Source organism: Equus caballus, chromosome 5 (assembly GCF_041296265.1).
Source record: "Equus caballus isolate H_3958 breed thoroughbred chromosome 5, TB-T2T, whole genome shotgun sequence".
In the NCBI taxonomy this organism is placed as follows: Eukaryota; Metazoa; Chordata; class Mammalia; order Perissodactyla; family Equidae; genus Equus; species Equus caballus.
The window spans coordinates 32,960,360-32,972,486 of NC_091688.1; the positions used below are offsets into that span (position 1 = coordinate 32,960,360).

Consider the following 12,127-nt stretch of genomic DNA (forward strand, 5'->3'; position numbering starts at 1 on the left):
TTCTGTTCCATTGATCTGTGCACCTGTTTTTGTACCAGTACCATGCCTTGGCCTTCTCCCGGCCCACAGGGTGGCCAGTGTTTCTGCGGAGCAGGGGGCGAAGATGCCTCTGGATGTCAGGGTTTGTAGAGTGCAGCCGGCCTTCTCCCCTCAGGCGATGAGTTCGACTCGAGCCTCCACAACTAGTGTCCCTGCGCAGAGTAGGCTGAGTAGCGCGGCACTTGTGCGAGCAGGCACTTAGGCTGGTGCCCCAGAATTTGTGAGCCCCACGCCTCTTTGGCTGTTTTCCCAGACTCGGGAGAGCATCCTGTTCTGAGGGCCTCCCCGATTGGGGAGACGTGGCCCGCTGGCTCAGCAAAGCCAGGCCGGCGCTTTCACGAGACACCGCCTGAGGTCTCCTGGCAGATTGCTCTTCCTGTCTGCCGTTGTCACACTGAGGATGTGGAGGTCCCTGGGCTGGGACTGGACACTGGATTCCCAAGGGTTGAGTGGGGATCTGCTTAGTGTGACTGGCCCTGTGCGAATTTCTTTCCAGGCTAACACACCGAACCGGAGGACGACGGGGGGTTCCAAGACGGCCTGTATTGCAGGTAACTCGGAAGAATCCCGGGACTCCATTGGAAGGGGCCATCTGGGCATCTCCGATCGAGGGAATTCAGCGAGCACTGACTATCCCCGTTTCCCCGATGCATGCAACCGCCAAGTGTCCCTTTCCCAGAGAGCTCTGTGTTTCTCACCGTGGTCCTCAGATGGGCCAATTCCGTGATCTCTCTCCAGTGTGGTCACGTGCAGTCAGATGCCGGAGGTGTGCTCATCTGTCAGCGGATGGCATGCACTCTCCCGTTCTCTCTTTTTTCTGTCACCCAGCGGAGGACGCATGTCTGCCTCTGCCCGGTTGCCGTTCCCACAGTGGCGGCTATTTCCCGGCCAAGACGGTCATTCGTGACCCAAGTCCGCATCGTGCCCCAGTAGGGAGAGAGGCAGACCTTGCAGCTTCCAGATTTCTAGGAGTCGACAGTGGTGCCAGAGCCAGGCAGGGTTCATTTGGCAGCTGTCTATTTTCACATTTCATTTTTCTTTTCTCTTTCCCTCTCTCAGATACCAAGATCTCTGGAACTAAGGAAAGATATTAGTGATTTGAACGAAACCACATCACAAAAAGTGCCATTTTCACTTGATGAAAAAATTCTAAAACAGCAAATCAATTTAAAACCCAAACAGAACAGTGACGGAATCCTATGCTGAAGATCAACATCACAACCACAAAGCACTCCCCAAGGTTTTTACTGCAAAGGCTGATTTGACGGGAAAAATCCCAGCCCTTCGGCCTCCAACTGCACTAAGTCACTGAGGAGACCCGCATACGGTTATGAGAGACCTTAACCCTTGCTGCTCTCAGTTCCCATCCTGCACATCAGCGGAATCAGGAGCAACTGGCAGAAGACAACATGACAGACCGGGTGTTCTGTGCCACCAGCTGGGCTGTGCGAGGAGCAGACAGCACTAACTATGCAGTGCTCTTGCTGACAACGTTTAGCCTGAATTCAGTCATGAGGTAATCCTGAGACAAATGCAGAATTTAGACCACTGCACAAGACAACTGGCCTCACCTCTACAAACAAGGCAACGTCACCACAAGTGAGATAACAAAAAGGAGAAGAGACTTTTGGGGTGCTAAACGACTAAAAAGATTTCTTTAGTCCTTTGGATCCAAAAACCTCTCCTCACCTTTTGTTGTTTTTGGTGGTGGTGACATTGCCTTGTTTGTAGAGGTCAGGACAGTTGTCTGGTTCAATGGTCTACATTGTGTACTGGTCTGACCACTTCCTCATGACTAAGCTCAGGCCGACCCTCTTGCCAAGAGCCCTACGTAGTTAGTGCTGGGTGCTTCCTAGTGGAGCCCACCTGGAGACCAAGAATGTCCGGTGTGTCCACCTCTGTGACTGCCGTACTAGTATGGGACACGTTGTCATGGAGGGGCGTACGAGATCTCTTCATTGTAAGGGCACATTTTTTCCTTTCTATAATGAGTAAGTAATTTGGTGAGTGGTACTTTGAGAGTGTGTGAACATCCTCTTTTCTAAAGATCTTTCTCTAAAAATTTTACCATCCATTTATGACCCCTCCTGTGTGTCAATTGTCATAATCATATTTGTACATTGAAAATTTTCTAATTCGGTCTTTCCTATAAACTTGTATTTGCTGGCATTGTGCCCTGAAAAAGCACATTACCTCCCCCTTCCATAGCATTAAACTTTTCTTTTGACTATCACTGTGGACTCGTGTATTTTTTAAATTCAGTGTTATAAATCATTATCATGAATCGTTGGGTGAATATAAATATAAATTAATATAAATATTCCTTCTCTTCTTCATATTTATATCCTAAACTCACCCATATCTTTTGGCCCATATTAACCATGCACAGTACATTGTGTTTACTATATTTCTTTCTCTACCTTTTCTTTCTAGAGAACATGTGATTTCTCGATTCATTGTAACGTTTTTATACAGAATATAGACTATCTTCATTGATTTGTATTGAGAAAATGGTTCCCATTGTACAAGCAACTCAAAAATAAATCATCAGTCTGCAAACTAGCTTTTCGCCACTGAGGAAGTTCTGGCTAGGACCTCAGAGATTTTTAATAAGCTTGATACATAATTACTCAATGTATGACATTGGTATTAAGGATATTTTTAATAGCACTTGAAATCATTGCAATATGACTTTAGGCAAGTCACTTAACTTTTATTAGGTTTCAATGACCTCAGTTTAAGAAGCATCTGGATAACTTTTTTTCCTGCGACAGAATATGCTTTTGAGCTCCCTCACACAGCAACATCATCCTGCAGTTTGTATGGGGGTGTGATGGAGGTGGGGTCCCAACTTTGAAAAGTCATCTGCCCGGTCCTTCCTTCACTCAGTCATGAAAGCTTAATGGAACACGTGGAGGTTGTGGCCATCGTCACCCTTGTGAAACCACCAGCCTAGACAATCCCAGCAGAGTTACAGAGACACACATATCAGGAGGACGTCCCACATTTCAGTCTCACCAACCGTGGGTAGGATGTACGTTAGGAGATGACTCTGTCTCGTGCCACACCTCTCTTCCTGACCCCAGATGCTGTGCCACTAAACACCACTGTACATGTGTGGTGTATATTCTTTCTGCGCCTTGTCAGGGCCTGTATTTTCCCACATACATCAGACAAACACAAACATAGGTCACTGGTGTGTACCTACACAGGCAGATCCGGCAACACTGTTGCATAGAAACTGCCCTTCCATCCACTCCTGTTGAATATATTGCTTGTCCAAAGGCAGATACAATTACATCATCTGATTTACTACATGTATTCAAGCAGATATATGTGAAATTTTTATATGCCTTTGACAAGTAGAAGAGATCCTATGGAATTGTAATGAAACTCGTAAGTTACATACACAGAGTTCAATTTTTATAGAAAGTAAAAATCAAAACAAACTACACATATCAACGGAAGTTGAAGTAAGTAGATGGAGATGCCAAAATTCACTTCAAGTTATATGAAACCCAAAATGTTGCTGTGGGGGGAAATGGAGTCAACATTATATGGGATATGTTAAGAATAACACTAACAGGTGGTTGGGATAGATATCTTTGGTTGAATTAACTTATCACAAGCTAAGTAGAGTATAGTCTCAAATTGACTCCACACTCTTCAAAGGGAATGAAAAACTGGTAGAGAGTAAAAGAAAAATGAGTAAAGTTTTACATAATTCTTTGAGGAAAAGCATCAAGGACAATTCAATGGATGCATGACCTCAATAGATGCCTCAGTAAAAGAAAGATGCTGAGAAATGTGGCTGCCTCAATGTTTTTCTCTGCACCTCCGAGCCTGAACAAGGAGAAATTCTCAGATTTGAGAAACTGTTTGGAAGGATCAGCACAGGGAAGCCAAAAGCTGAAAGGGGCTGAGAAGGATGGTCTCCTTCCTTAGAGACCTTCACAGAGGATCAGGGCAGCCTTGGAGCTCCAGCATAGAGAGCCTTGTGCTTTGTGGTCAGCGACTCTACGGTGGTGTGGGGTCTGATAAAGCTTCCTGACTTCCAGATGACCTCATTTTAGGGGACCTTATTTCCACCAGAATAGAAGAATCGCAGCCTCCTCACCTCCAGCGTTATTAAGAACAACTTTGTTTTCAATAGATCGCTTTGTTGTTCACTCATTTCTCCTCCCACCCACTTTGGGACCCTCCTCTTCCTCCTCAAGGCTGTATCTCTCCTTGCCTCCCACCCACAGTCATCTCCGGGGCCCATATGACTAAGGAAGTGGTTAACCAGACGCCATGCAGTAGAGCTGGCTCTTCTCTTGGGAGCTGCCTTTGTGGGACCATGTTCAGATGGGGCCTCTTTAGTGACCTGACCTATTTAAACCATTCTTTCCATTCAGCTCATCCACATGGATTTGGAGAAAACTGGGTCATTGATAAGATGCCTCATGCATCTCTTCCTCATCTCTTTCCATAGAAGAGGCAGTAACTATGCTCTTCCAAGAAAATATTCTGGCAGCCAGCCCGGTGGCGTAGTGGTTAAGTTCGCATGTTCTGTTTCATCTGCCCGGGGTTCACAGGTTCGGATCCTGGGTGCAGACATACACATCATTCATCAGGCCATGCTATGGAAGCACCCCACAGACAAAAGAGAGGAAGACTGGCACAGATGTTAAGTTCAGGGTGAATCTTCCTTAAGCAATATAAGGAAGATTGGCAACGGAGGTAACCTCAGGGCCAATCTTCCTCAACAACAACAACAACAGAAATCCTCCCCTGAGTGCTGAGAACCTCCAGCAGTAATATGAGAAGAGATAAATCAGAGCTGGACAGAAGGAGCTAAAGGTTCAGATGGAGGAATCTACTCTGGGCCCTCCCGGTAGGATCCCTTCTCTGAAGGAGTGAAGCTTCCTGCCAGAAGCCACCAGGGACAAAGGACTTGCACTGCAACTGCTGAGTCCTTCTCCCTTGTTTGGTTTGCTGTATAGGTCTTTACTTTCAGGTAAAATTCACTATACATGCACACCAAGTACATAATTCACATTATAACTTTTGAGGGCCCTGGGCACTTTGTCTTCATGGGTCCCTTCATGCATAAACCATTAAAAAGTATATTCTACCACTGTTGGTATAAAAAAATGTATTATTACTATTATATGTTAAAACATTGTCTTTTTAACCTAGAAGAACACTGCTTTTCATCTGATTTTAAAATAAATTCAAACATTTCCCTGTGCCTCTGGTGTGGATCCCTATGGCCCCCTGTGTGCCATCATGAGATGGAGGAGGAAGGGGAGGGGGTGGAGAGGGAGGATGTGGGAAGAGTAGGAGGGGCAGAGGAGGAGGAAGAGGGGCGAAAGGAAGAGGAAGCAGAAGAGCATGGAGAGCTCAATACCAAGGAGATGCAATTCCCTGGCCCCAGAATGGCAGCCCCTGTCTCTCTGGAACTCCCCCTTACCAGATTCTGCACACCCCCCCCAACTCTGGTCTCTCCTCCTCCAGCCTCCCTTCTACCCACAGGAGCAGCCTCTCATTCCTCCTCCCACGCCCTGATCCTGAGGATTCTTTCCTTTTCCACTCAGTCTCCCCAAGCTTAGGCCCAAGTCCTTCACCCAGAGCAGGACTGTCCCCTCCCAACCACCGTCTCTCCAGGCCTTTACGTGCCAACCCTTGTCTTGTAGTTCTGGAGAGTCCAAAGCATAAACACCTCCCAGGAGAAGAGGAAGTGTGGGCCAGGTCTCCTCATGGAGTCATGGGCCCCCCTGCTGAACTGAATCCAGCCATCCCAGTTCATTCCAGTTGGATCTGTGAAGACATCAACCTTGAATGAGCGGGGAGAAGGGACACAGAAAACACACTGATGAGTACTTTAACATGTAAGCTTCCATCTATATATCCAATACATCACCTGCATTCAGTTTTGTTTTATTCCGTTCATATGAATTGGATAATCTGCATGCTTTGCTTTATACATTTTCTTTTCTCTTTTCTTTTTTTCCTCAGAAGTCTTGGGTAGGCATAACACAGGACCCCAGAATTCCACTCTTTGTTGTGTAATCTACCGTGCCCAGGACACCTGCACAAGAAGGACCATAGCCTTGTTGTGTGAAAGATCCACAGACTGTAAACAACCAAAATGTCCACCATCAATAGAATGGATAACTAAATTGTGGTCTATTTCATTAGCAACCACAATGGAAGAATCACTGATGATTGTTAAATCCATAATTCTTAGTGAACAAAGCCAGGCATGAGAGAATATATGCTATATGATTACAGGTTAAAATCCAGACCTGTGAGGAGTGTGTAATAGACAAAATTATACAATACGTGAGCAAAGAATCAAACATCACGAAAATAAGATTGAGGTTACTGCTAAGGCCAAGGAGGGAGATGTGACCAGGAAGAGGCATTTGGGAAGCTTCTGGAAGCCTCGTATGTTCTAGGTATTGATCTAGTTGGGGGCTATGTTAACTTATAGCCATACATTTATGTTTTATGCAGCCTTCTGCATATTGTGTTACACAATGAAAGAAAAAATATCATTCTGTCAATGTACATCATGCCAGGAAGCACAAACTATGCTAAGTGAGCAGTTGGGTTATCTTCATCTGCACAACACTGTGAGGTGTGGGGCACCATTACAGCCACGTGACCCACGAGGAAATCATAGGATGTAGCCCCTTGTCCCAACCAGACCAGTGGTGGCACCAGGACTGGAGGAGGCCACGTCTGACAGAGACAATGCTGGCAACCACAGCCCTGACCTATCGTCCCTGGACCAACAGCGGTATCTCTGAGGAGCTTGGAACCCAGTCCATTCTAGAGCCATGGAATGAAGTGCCAAGCTTTTTGGGGTAGAGGTAGGAATAGAGAATTTTCCTAACTCGAGGAGGCTTTCAAAGCAGGAAGTGTGTGTGATAACCATGGCAGAGAAGGGAACTTCCCAGTTACCCCCAGGGATTATGTGGGCCCGTTGGGCAGAGCTCCTCAAGGGCAGGATTGCCAGAACATTCCAAATATCTCAGAGCCCTTAGACAAGCAATGCCCAAATGCAGAGGTGAGGGGATGGTGGCCTCCAACAGAAGTCAACAACCTGGGAAAGAACATACAGCCAGAGAAGAGGCAGAACCTACAGAAGATGGCCTGAGGTTCCCAGCAGCCACTTTCTCAGGTGTCCCCAAAAGCTCACCCTCCGTGGAAGCACATGGGAGAAACACACACACACTCCCTCACGGAGAGACAACAAAGGGAAAAACAACAGCTGACGCCAACAGTAGCAAAGCAGCAGACAGTGGAGACAATGGACCTGGCCAAGGCTGTTCCTCCTTTAAAGTCTGTGGTAGGCTTCGCGCGACATACAGGAGAGAACCTCACTGTCCACAGCAGGGAGTCAGCGGAAGAGCTAGAGTGGTAAATTTGAAAGGAAGGAAGAACAGATGGGGAAGAACCAAAAAGTAGAAAACGGAGCTAGAAGCTCGGGATCAAGGCAGCTCTCCTGGACTCCCAAATAGAATAAAACCCATACACCATAACTCCCCACCACATATTACAAAGTCAATTTGGTAGAGTCAGGAAAATGGCAGAGAGAAGAAAATATGAGGGATAATCGAACCAGCTTACCCTGAGGAAGCACAGCCATTTGGGGGATATCTGGGGAATCTGAAAACTTGCTTTCTGCCGCCCTGGCATACCCTTACATTCCTTACGCCGTCCACTCACCTTCTCTAGAACCACCCCCACCGCCCTGCCCCCTGTAGCCCCCCAGAGCTCCTCTACACAGAACTTGCACTCAAATTCATGCAACAGTCCTTGACTCGCTCCCAGTGGCTCAGGAACTCTCCTAGAGCAGGAGTAACGGACTTCTAAACAGCTGGCCCCGGAGCCGCGTCATCCACATGAGACACGCCCTAGGCAGGACAGCGCCGGCGTTACTTTCCTTCCGGCCCATGCCCCGCCCCCTGCGCACAACTTCCCCGCCCACTCTACCCTCCCAGCCAATGGCGGTCAGCAGACATAACAGGAAGTGACGTCCTCACTCTCCAGGTTTAGGCTGCCTGTGGAAGGTAAGGCCTCGTGTCCGTTGTTTTCTCTTCATCCAGAGATAAACTTTGAAAACGGGCTCAAGCTCTTGAAAATGAAAAGCACAATAGTAGCGTAAGTACAACAACAACAAAGATTTGCAGGATCATGCCAAGGACGTATGCTAGAGATCAGAGCAAAAATTTTAAGGGACTAAAAGGGGAAGAAAGCTACTCGCAAAAGGCGGGTCTGGTAAGTCCAGGTTTGAGGAACAGGATTTCCAGGAAGAAAGAGCTGTTACCACAGTCACAAGCTCACCACGGAGGAGGAATTGGGAGCAGCATCCCACAGTTTAGTGGGAAGAGGCAGGGAGGGAAGGGCCACACATCTTTGTGGCAGGAGACCCCACAGAGCATGCCAAGTCCTCCATGCCTTTGGCCTCGGCTGCTGGGCACCAAAACCAGGTAAAGGCTTTTGCTACAGGATCCAGAGAAAAACATTCTAAAACACTATTTAAATTGGGTGGGATAATATCTTTATTTTGATTAATCTCTTTAAGAAATTAACACTTAATTAATTGTTTTATTGTGGTAACATTAGTTTATAACATCATGTAAATTCCAGGTGTACATCATTATATTTTGACTTCTGTATAGACTACATCGTGTTCACCACTGAAAGTCTAGTCGCCGTCCGTTACCATACACACGTGCCCCTTTACCCTTTTCGCCCTCTCTCCATCCTCTTCCCCTCTGGTAACCAAGAGTCTGTTCTCTGTATCCATGAGTTTGTTAGTTTATCTCCCACATATGAGTGAAATCACTTCCTTTTGAATGTGGGTACATGAGAGTACTGTAACTTTGTCACCAACAAAAAATTCCAATTCTTATGATATCACGTTATGGTAGCTACAGATATGTCCACAGGATTCTTGGGCTCTTTCTCTGGAGCTGGCCAAGTGTGCCAAGGCAGAAGAGCCCTGGCTGAGGAAGCTTGGGGCTAGAGAGACATTGTCGAGAGGATCAGTGCCTGCCTTCATCTGGGTAATCCATGAGCTCCTTCATCTGTTAACTGAAGGGTTGGTGGTTCAAGCCCAGTTGGTCATACTGGGTTTTGACCGATTCCAGGTTCTTTTAAGATATGCTTGGGCTGCACATTGTCTCTTAACTAGCTTGTCTCTTAACCTTATCCTCAGTCTCCGTACTTTAAATCAGACGTGGAAAAATCCTGCTTGAACTTGCAAGGTTCATGTTAGTTACTGAAGGGGCTTGGTAGAAAGAATTTTGTTTTAGGGGTAACAGCAAGTTTTGGAGTTCCAGAGCCTACGTTTCTTACAGACTGTGTGAATAATCTTTCTTCCCGAGGCTGGGTTTTTACAGCTGCTCATTTCTGGAAACCTGATGTCAATACCCTTAAGTTAAATCATCGGGAACACATGTCTTATTGAACAAGTTGCATTTTTTATTCCTTGCAGCCAGAAAAAACACACCCCGTGGTCTAACCTATGAAAGGACTTGGGCTTTGGTTGGGTGATTTGGGGAGGATGGGAGGAAGCAGAGTGTGCCCCCTAGTGAATAGTGTGGTCCGCACGGGCAGTTCTATGATTGGAGTAAAGAGGTAACAGTCATTTCCTATGGAAAGAAGAGGATATTTGGGATGTTGTAGATTGCACAGTGACCTTGCCTATGTCTGTGCCTGGACAGAATTATGAGGTAGCATTGTTTTGTCTCATTTTTATCTAGATTTTGGAGTAATCTTGTGTGAGGCTGATGTTCTACGTCTGAGGTGATTTCCGACAGGAGAACTAAACAGTCAGGCTGTGTGTCAGAGCAGTGCAGCTGAGCAGCAGAAGCTGGTATTTTCTCTCTCACTGGAAATCCCTAAAATAGAGAAGAAGGCAGAACACTCCAGTCTCACAAGCTGTAGGGGCAAACCTGGCTGGGTAACAGTGTGACTTTGACGAAGTTTCTTGACTTGTCTGTGGCTCGATTTCTCCTTTTAACATGTGTCGGATAGGAGTTCTTCCTGCATGGTTTGTCCCAGGTTTACATGAGACATGCGGGTGAAGCGTGGAGCCCAGAGCCTGGCACATAGTGAGTACTCAGCACATAGTAGCTCTTGCCTTCCATCCCTATCAGCATTTCTTTGATCTGCCTTGTTCTTTTGAACAGCTGCGGGCCCTTTCAGGGTGCGGATGGAGCGTGACGAGTCAAGGTTCTCCAACTGAGGAACATGAAATTGGTTCCAGTGTCTATTTTTACAAACAGTGCTGCAGTGGACGTGTGTAGATCTGTATTTATACATCTCCATCACCGCCTGTGTAAGTGTTTCTCTAGTATATACTCCTGGAAAGAGAATTGCTCAGTTTAGAAATATGTTTGTACATACCTAATTTTTGTTTATTCCTGCCCTATGGCCTTGCAGCGAAGCTTTACCAATTCGTATTCCGAATCATTTAGGAGAATATTCTTGTCTCCACCCTCTTGCCAACACTGGATAGCATTTATTTTTGCCAACACCTATCACTTATTTTTGCCAACAATTAACCCCTTATTGAGAGATTTAACCAGTAAGTACTCTCATTGGCATAACTTATCTGACATCCTGGAAAAGCTGAAATCAATATGATTTTTCTCTATGCTCTTCTGTTTTCTGACTGCTGTGTTCTCTCAGATGATCTGGGCCAAGAGCAGTGCAAACATATCCCTCTTACTTGTTGGATGCTACTGCCTGTGGGTTCACACGCTGTTCTGGATTTTGAGGGTGAGGGGCTGGTTCACAGGAGAGGTTTGAGGTTGGGCTTACCTAACTTCCCTTGACAGACAGGCCAGGCTCGAGCAATTGGGAACTCAGTCATTCTGAAAAGTGAGGTTTCCACGATGGGGCTTGAGAAAAATACAAATTGGTAAACAGAGACGTTTGAATTTTCGTTAGAATGAGACTTTAAAAAATAGACCTTTTCTGTATTCCCAGTCCAAATAAGTGGGGAGGTTGCATTCAAAGGACTTTGTCTGGGGAACTTGCTCTAGCGGCGGCTCTCTTGCTCTCCTTGAATTGGTTCGCCCATGCTGGTAACTGGCACTTGCTATAACACCTTGTCTGGTGAGTTCAGGAGAACAAGGAGCTAAACATAATCTGCAGTAGGAAACAGAGACACCTGATGGATTCGTAGACAATGTTACGTGGAGTTAAGTGTTGTACCCTCTTTATTCTTTTAGAGGTCTGCTTGGTCACGTGAAAGAGACGTTCGTCCAGTGCCTGAAATACCCTTCAGAGTGTGTTCCCATTACAAGAGCTTGGCAATAGTCACCTGGAGTGAGCACACCATTTCTACTGTGGTCTTTGATTTTTTTACTTTATAGGGATTAGCATACATGTTTCTGAAAATTGAAAAGTCAGGAGAGTAGAGGTAAGTATCTGAATTAGTTCCTTATTGATGCATATTAACAGATTACAAAAACAGTGGTGTGAAACATCACACATTTGTTGTCTCACAGTTCTGTGGATCAGAATTCTAGAATGATGTGGCTGCGCTCTCTGCTGACAGAATTGGTCGGTATGTCCTCCCCACCTGAGTAGGTCTGATATTGATCATGTTGTGGTTCTATGTCACCTGAGAGGCTGCCCTCATGATCCCCTGTTTATCCCTGTCCCTCTTTATTAATATGATTTCTAGCAGTCACGGCATCTTTCAGCTCACCAAGGTGGCTTAGGAGAAAGCCTAGCTCTGTGGAGCCCCAGAATTGACCTCTGCCATATGTTTCTCCAAGAGGAGGCTAAAATAACAGAGGTCTTCATCAAGAAATGACCCCTATGAGGGCTGACATCCCCCAGTGATCAGAGCAGAGGAGAAAATCAAAGGACAAGGGAGACACTAAAAGTCCAGACTGGGAAGCAGAGTCCTCTTTGCGTCCCACATCACTTAGGAACTCTTCCTGGACACGAGGACATTTCCCGTTGAAAGGTGACCTTGGACAAGGGACTTGCTGTGCTCAAAGCTGAGTCATTCTTCTTACCAATGGGAGTCTCAGAGTCTCCATCCTAGGCTTTTTAAAATTTTTAAATGATG

The 12,127-nt window shown here is 46.1% G+C and overlaps 1 long non-coding RNA gene across 2 annotated transcripts; it reads right to left on the bottom strand.

Moving 5' to 3' along the window:
• Positions 1–3,440: 3,440 nt before the first annotated feature.
• On the bottom strand, positions 3,441–7,936 carry LOC138924054 (uncharacterized). Of its 2 annotated transcripts, XR_011438616.1 has the most exons (4): positions 7,660–7,917; positions 5,945–6,112; positions 5,705–5,841; positions 3,441–4,625 (listed from the first exon to the last, which is right to left on the bottom strand). It is a non-coding gene; the product is annotated as an uncharacterized lncRNA (long non-coding RNA). The 2 variants fall into 2 exon arrangements; XR_011438615.1 differs by lacking the exon at positions 3,441–4,625 and having other exon boundaries at positions 5,165–5,841; positions 7,660–7,936.
• Between the last annotated feature and the right edge of the window lie 4,191 nt (positions 7,937–12,127).